The sequence below is a fragment of the Medicago sativa genome, chromosome 6 (assembly GCF_051527215.1).
Source record: "Medicago sativa cultivar Bolivia chromosome 6, Bolivia_mono, whole genome shotgun sequence".
In the NCBI taxonomy this organism is placed as follows: domain Eukaryota; kingdom Viridiplantae; phylum Streptophyta; class Magnoliopsida; order Fabales; family Fabaceae; genus Medicago; species Medicago sativa.
The window spans coordinates 4785564-4792865 of record NC_140754.1 but is presented as its reverse complement, the minus strand read 5'-3'; the positions used below and the strand labels follow the sequence as shown (position 1 = coordinate 4792865).

The 7302-nt window shown below is 34.1% G+C and overlaps 1 pseudogene; it reads left to right on the top strand.

Annotated features, from left to right (window-relative positions):
• The first annotated feature begins 959 nt into the window (after positions 1-959).
• Positions 960-4732, top strand: LOC146912227 (uncharacterized; annotated as a pseudogene).
• The last annotated feature ends 2570 nt before the right edge of the window (positions 4733-7302 follow it).

Sequence of the window (7302 nt, the reverse complement as noted above, 5' to 3'; positions counted from 1 at the left end):
TAGATATCCCTGAGAGTTTGTATTTAAAATATCTCTTTGAGATATTAATTTGAAATCTCCACGTGAGATATTTTTTTCTCTTTTGAGATTCCATTTTTACCAACACCCACCACCATACAAATTGTAACTAGATCTCAAGTCTATTAGGCTTAATAGTTTGAGATAGAACTTTTCTTGTGTGATCAAGAATAGTAGAAGCCTGCTGAGGTTGATAATACAGAGTGTAACGGACTGATCTGGTGTGATCAACAAATTATAGTGCTATTCAGAAGTTTCTGATAGCAGGATACTATAGTGGATAATCTCACACGTAGTTTGGGGACTGGACGTAGCCGGTTAGGCGAACCAGGATAAATCTCTTGTGTTCTCTCTCTTCTCTCATCTCTTAATTTCTGGCCGTCACATATAACTATAATTAAATATATTATTTTTCCAGAGTGCTCTGGTCCTTAAAACTAAAATTAAACAATTAACCTACCACTTAATAATTATCCAGAACTTTCTGGTCCTTTATCGCTTTATTTATTTCAGTTATATATATCCAGAGTTTTCTGGTCCTTTATCGTTTTATTTATTTCAGTTAATTATCCAGAGTTTTCTGGTCCTTTACTGCTTATTTATTTCAGTTATATATCCAGAGTTTTTTGGTCCTTTACTGCTTTATTTATTTCAGTCTTTTATTCCAGAACTTTCTGGTCCTTTTATTTATTTTATTATCCAGAGTTCTCTGGTCCTAATATTATAATATTTTATTATTACTAACACTAACCAAGATTTTCTTGAGCATATATTTTTATTTAACTTCCAGGAATAATTTTTAAAAGGGTCACAATTCAAACCCCCCCCCCCCCCCCCCTTTCTTGTGATGTTTATTGCTACTTCAATTGGTATCAGAGCCCGGTCTCTGAAAAAGATAAAGCACTTAACACGTGCTAGAGGAAAAGATCCAGAAAGAAGCAATGTCTTACATACCAGAAGGACTTTCTTGTACTAGACCTCCATTATTTATTGGAAAGAACTATTACTTCTAGAAAGGGAAAATGGAACTATTCCTAAAATCTCAAGATATAAACATGTGGAAAGTTGTCACTGACGGTAACTTCATACCACAAACCACTGATGCAGTCACGGCTGTAGTGTCTATCAAATCTGAGGCATCATGGACTGATGACGAGAAAAAGAGAGTTCTCTTAAACTCTAAAGCTCAACTCTTTTTACAATGTGCTTTAACCATGGAAGAAAGTGAAAGAATATATGAATGCAATACTGCAAAAGATATTTGGGACACTTTAAAAATTCACCATGAAGGAACAAGCCATGTAAAAGAAACAAGAATAGATATTGGCGTAAGAAAATTTGAAATTTTCGAAATGAATGAAGAGGAAAGCATTGATGAAATGTATTCCAGATTTACTTCAATAGTAAATGAATTAAGGTCATTAGGGAAAATATATTCCCCTCATGACAGAATAAGAAAAATACTAAGATGTCTCCCAAGCACGTGGAGACCTATGGTTACAGCAATCACTCAAGCCAAAGATCTGAATACTTTGGCTTTAGAAGATCTCATTGGGACACTAAGAGCTCATGAAGTTCTACTTCAAGAAGACAAACCGATGAGGAAGGGAAAAATGATTGCTCTTAAAGCATCTCAAGCTACTCAAGACAATCTAGATGAAATATCCTCACAAATTGAGGAAAAAGAAGTAGAAGAAGAACAGATTGTTCAAGAAGAAGCGGAAGATGAACTAGCTCTAATATCAAAGAAAATTCAAAGAATGATGAAAAGAAGAAACCAAATCAAAAGATACTTCCCAACCAGACGAGACAACTCAAAGAAGGAAGTTGATAAAAGTCAAGTAACCTGCTTTGGATGCAACAAGCTAGGTCACTATAAAAATGAATGTCCACAAAACAAAAGGAACCAAAAGTCTCCTTTTAAGAAAACGGCATTAATGACATGGGACGATCTTGAAGAACCACAAGAAGAAGAAGAAAAAGAAGAAGAAGCAAACATATGTTTGATGGCAAACTCAGACAACGAAGAGGTAATTTTATTCGACAAAGCTCCTTTAAACAACGAATTAGAAAATACAATTGACAGTCTTTTATTTGATTCAAACTTTCTAACAAACAAATGTTATTCTTTACAAAAAGAAATGAATGAAATAAAAGAAGAAAAAGAAAAACTTCAAACTATGAACGATGATCAAAAGAAAATCATTCAAAGTTTGCAAGACTCATATTTTCAAATAAATGAAAAAATGAAAGATCTTAGCAAAAATCAAAATCCTATTTACACTAAAAATGAAAACATTTTTCTAAAAAATGAAATCAACAGTTTGAGAAACGATCTAACTCTTTTCATTAAATCAACTGAAACTTTTCAAAAAATTATAGGATCTCAAGTAGGAATGAACAGTCATACTGGTATAGGTTTTGATGCTTCTAAACATCAAAAAATTTATGAAAACATTTTTATACCAGGAAAAGACAAATTAAGATGTTCATTCTGTAACAAAAATGGACATAGTGAATCTATGTGCTTTCAAAAGAAAAGAATGAAAGAACATTCTCTTCAACACCAAGAAAGAACCTTCTTTAAAAAATGTACTTTTTGTAAAAGAAGTGGTCACTTAGATGTTGATTGTTTTCTCAAGATTAGAAATCTTGAGTTATTGAAAACTAACAAAAAAGGACCCACAGACTCTGGGGTACCTAAGAAACCACTAATTCAAAATGCAGGAATCCTCTCAAAATGCAAAGAAAAAGCCATGGTACTTGGACAGTGGCTGTTCTAGACACATGACAGGGGACAAACACTGCTTTATCTCCTTCATAAAAAGAGAAGGAGGAGCAGTAACCTTTGGTAACAATGACAAAGGTCAAATCAAAGGTAAAGATATTATTGGTAAGAATAACTCTGCTAAAATAGAAGATGTTCAATATGTTGAAGGTTTAAAACACAATCTACTAAGCATAAGTCAATTATGTGACAGTGGCTTTGAAGTGACTTTTAAACCTAACATATGTGAAGTCAAAAAGGTTTCCACGGGAAATATTTTCTTCACTGCTTCTCGAATGAAAAATCTTTATGTTTTATACTTAGATGACCTTCCAACTGAATCTTGCTTTATGTCCATTGACAAAGACAAATGGATTTGGCATAAAAGAGCTGGACATGTAAGTATGAAAACTATTTCAAAAATATCACAACTCGACTTGGTAAGGGGTCTTCCAAAAATCAATTTTGAGAAAGATAAGATATGTGAAGCATGTACTAGAGGAAAACAAGTCAAGAGTAGTTTTAAATCAAATAATATTATTTCCACTAAAAAACCTCTTGAGCTTCTTCACATAGATTTATTTGGACCCGTTAGAACTGCAAGTCTTGCTGGAAAACAATATGGTTTTGTTATAGTCGATGACTACTCCAGATATACATGGGTTTTATTTTTAAAACACAAAGACGAAGCTTTTAATGCTTTTGAAAATTTTTGTAATCTTGTTCAAAATGAAAAAGAATCAAATATCATCTCCGTCAGAAGTGATCATGGAGGTGAATTTGAAAATTTATCATTTAAAACATTCTTTGATAAAAAGGGTATTTCACACAATTTTTCTTGTGCAAGAACTCCTCAACAAAATGGAGTTGTTGAAAGAAAAAATAGAACCCTACAAGAAATGGCAAGAACAATGATTAATGAATCAAATGTTGAAAAATATTTTTGGGCTGAAGCCATTAACACTTCTTGCTATATTCTAAATCGTGTTTCTATTAGAAAAATTCTAAACAAAACCCCTTATGAACTCTGGAGAAACAGAAAACCAAACATTTCTTATTTTCATATTTTTGGTTGTTTTTGTTATATTTTAAATGATAAAGAAAACCTAGGAAAATTTGATTCCAAATCAGATAAAGGAATCTTTTTAGGATATGCAACAAATTCTAAGGGTTACAGAGTATTTAATCTAAAGAATCAAACCATGGAAATAAGCATGCATGTTGTGTTTGATGAGTTTGATGATTTAGCCACTAACAAAGAAGATGATGAGGAAATTTTGAAAAATCAAGAAACTATAAGCAATATAGATCAAGCATCTTCATCTCAAACTCCTCCAAAAAGTTGGAAGCTTGTTGGTGATCATCCTCCAGAACAAATTATTGGAAATACATCTGATGGGATTAGAACAAGATTATCCTTCAAAGATAACAACAACAACATGGCAATGATCTCACATATTGAACCAAAAAATATTCATGAAGCTATATGTGAAGAATCATGGGTAAATGCCATGAAAGAAGAACTTTCTCAATTTGAGAAAAACGAAGTATGGAATCTTGTTTCTAAACCTCAAGGTCATTCCATAATTGGAACAAGATGGGTATTTAGAAATAAGCTGGATGAAGAAGGAAAAGTCATCAGAAACAAAGCCAGATTAGTAGCACAAGGCTACAATCAACAAGAAGGTATTGACTACGATGAAACATTCGCTCCAGTAGCCAGGTTAGAAGCAATACGAATTCTTCTTGCATATGCATCTTATAAAAATATTAAATTATTTCAAATGGATGTAAAAAGTGCCTTTTTAAATGGATTCTTAAACGAAGAAGTTTATGTGCACCAACCACCTGGTTTTGAAAACACTGACAAACCTAATCATGTGTTTAAACTAACAAAGGCATTATATGGTCTTAAACAAGCTCCACGAGCTTGGTATGAAAGGTTAAGTACATTCTTAATCAAAAATAATTTTTCTAGAGGAAAAATTGACACCACACTTTTTAGAAAAGACGATGAGTCAAATTTTTTAATTGTCCAAATCTATGTTGATAACATCATTTTTGGATCAACAAATGAAAAAATGTGTGAAGAATTTTCCAATCTCATGCAAAGTGAATTTGAAATGAGTATGATGGGAGAATTAAGATTTTTTCTTGGGTTACAAATTAAACAAGAAAATGATGGAATATTTATTTGTCAAGAAAAATATATTAAAGATCTCCTTAAAAAATATAAAATGGATGAAGCCAAAATTATGGCTACTCCCATGCATCCTTCCTCAAGTTTAGATAAGGATGAAAACGGGAAAAATATCTCTGACAAAGAATACAGGGGAATGATTGGTTCCCTGTTATACTTAACTGCTAGTAGACCAGATATTGTCTTTGCAGTTGGTTTGTGTACACGTTTTCAAACTGCTCCAAAAGAATCTCATTTAACGGCAGTAAAAAGAATTTTCAGATATTTAGTAGGTACTACTGATCTTGGCCTTTGGTATAGAAAAGGTTCTTCTTTTGATCTTGTAGCCTATTGTGATGCTGAATACGCTGGAGACAAAATTGAAAGAAAAAGCACAAGTGGAGCATGTCAGTTCCTCGGGAATGCACTTATCAGTTGGTCATGCAGAAAACAAAACACAATCGCTCTGTCAACGACTGAAGCAGAATATGTGTCAGCAGCAAATTGTTGCTCTCAGGTATTGTGGATCAGAAATCAACTCGAAGATTTCTCAAAAAGGTACACAAATATTCCTGTCTTTTGTGATAATACAAGTGCTATAAATTTATCAAAAAATCCCATTCAACATTCAAGATCAAAGCATATTGAAATAAAACACCATTTTATTAGAGATCATGTGAATAAAAGTGAAATCGAATTAATATTCGTAGACACTGAAAATCAGTTAGCTGATATTTTCACTAAACCTCTTGTTGAGGATAGATTTAATTTTATCAAAGATAAATTAAATATCATTCAAAATCCTCATAAAAAAATAGGATGTAAATTCTTAGAATGTCTTTAGAACATTCTTTTTGTGTGCTCTCTATGTGTGCATATGTGGGGCTCACGTTAAAAATTTTAGTTGTATTTCTCTAGTTAAGTGAACTAAAACCATCATTAGAGTTTTTCTAAAAAAAATTTAGCACTGCCCAACACAAATTTGATGCTAATCACATCACTAAGTGGGATCCACTTGAACTCTCTATTGTTCCCAAAACCATTTTCAATCAAATCACTCTCTTCCCTTCTCTCTCTCAAAACCGTATTCCTTCCTTCTTTTTCTGCAAAACCACCACACTCTAACCTTTTCATCTTCCATAAAAACACAAACCTTCTTCCATAAAAATCAAAACTTTTTTTCTTCCATAACAATGGCAAGAACAAAAGGAAACCATGCTAACTTCAGAACTCCCTCACCATCACCTTCTCCACCGCGCTCTCCATCACCACCCTCACCACCGTCACGGCCATCCTCTCCGACGAACCCTCCACCAGCCTCACCGGAATCCTCAGACTACCAAACTCCACATGAAGCAACCCCTCACTCTTCTCCTCAAACCGAGCCTAACCCTAAACCATCTTCAAACCCTAACATTGTTGAAGAACCTTCTTCACTTCCTGAACCCACTCCAACCGAACCCTCTCTTCCAGTAAGGGCCATGCCTTTAAACTTCATGCTTCCACCACTCTTTCAAGCCTCTGCTCCTAACTTGAATCAAACCCCTCCTCATCTTAAATCTAAACCTAAGAAAGCAACCTCAGCCCCAAATTTGGCTCCAAGGAAATCGCAAAGGTTAATAGGAAAGAAGAAGACTAATGTACTTGACAACACAGTGCATGTAATAAGCGATGATGATGATGATGTTGTCCAAAAGGAAATTTCTCAACAACCTACTTCTACTTCTGAGGATGTCGCTCCTCTTCCTACTCCTAAGAAAACTACTCCTCTCACTACAAATGAGGAAACAATCGCTCCTCCAATAGAAAAGGAAAGCGAATCTCTTCCTAATCCCTCTGATGTTGTTGAAATTGAACAACAATCAACAATTGCTCCTGAGAAACCCTCATCTCCAATCGAAACTCAAAAGGATGCATCTCCACCTCGGTGTGACAAAGAAAAGGAGAAGGAATCTCTTGCAAGGAGGAAAGGAAAAAGGAAAGTTTCTGAAAGATCAGAACGTTCTCAAGAACGTTCTTCTGTCAAAGAAGCCGGTCCAAACAAAAGGGTAAAATCTCGAAACCTGTCTGTGTCTAAGTCTAAGTTTCCTCTGCTGGTTGATCCTTCCCTGAACACTACCTTTTATGAAAAATGGTCTACTAGGCCCATTGGTATAGGTAGATACTATGACTTTGATAAGTTAGAAAAAGATGAAATTTTCATCAAACAATATCCTGACAAACTAGGTTGGGTTCCATTCCTTCAAATTAGGGAAAGACACTACCCAGAGGCCATTCAAGCCTTCTATCTTATGGCTGAATGCTATCCTGAAAAAGACTTAATTGTTTCCAACATTAA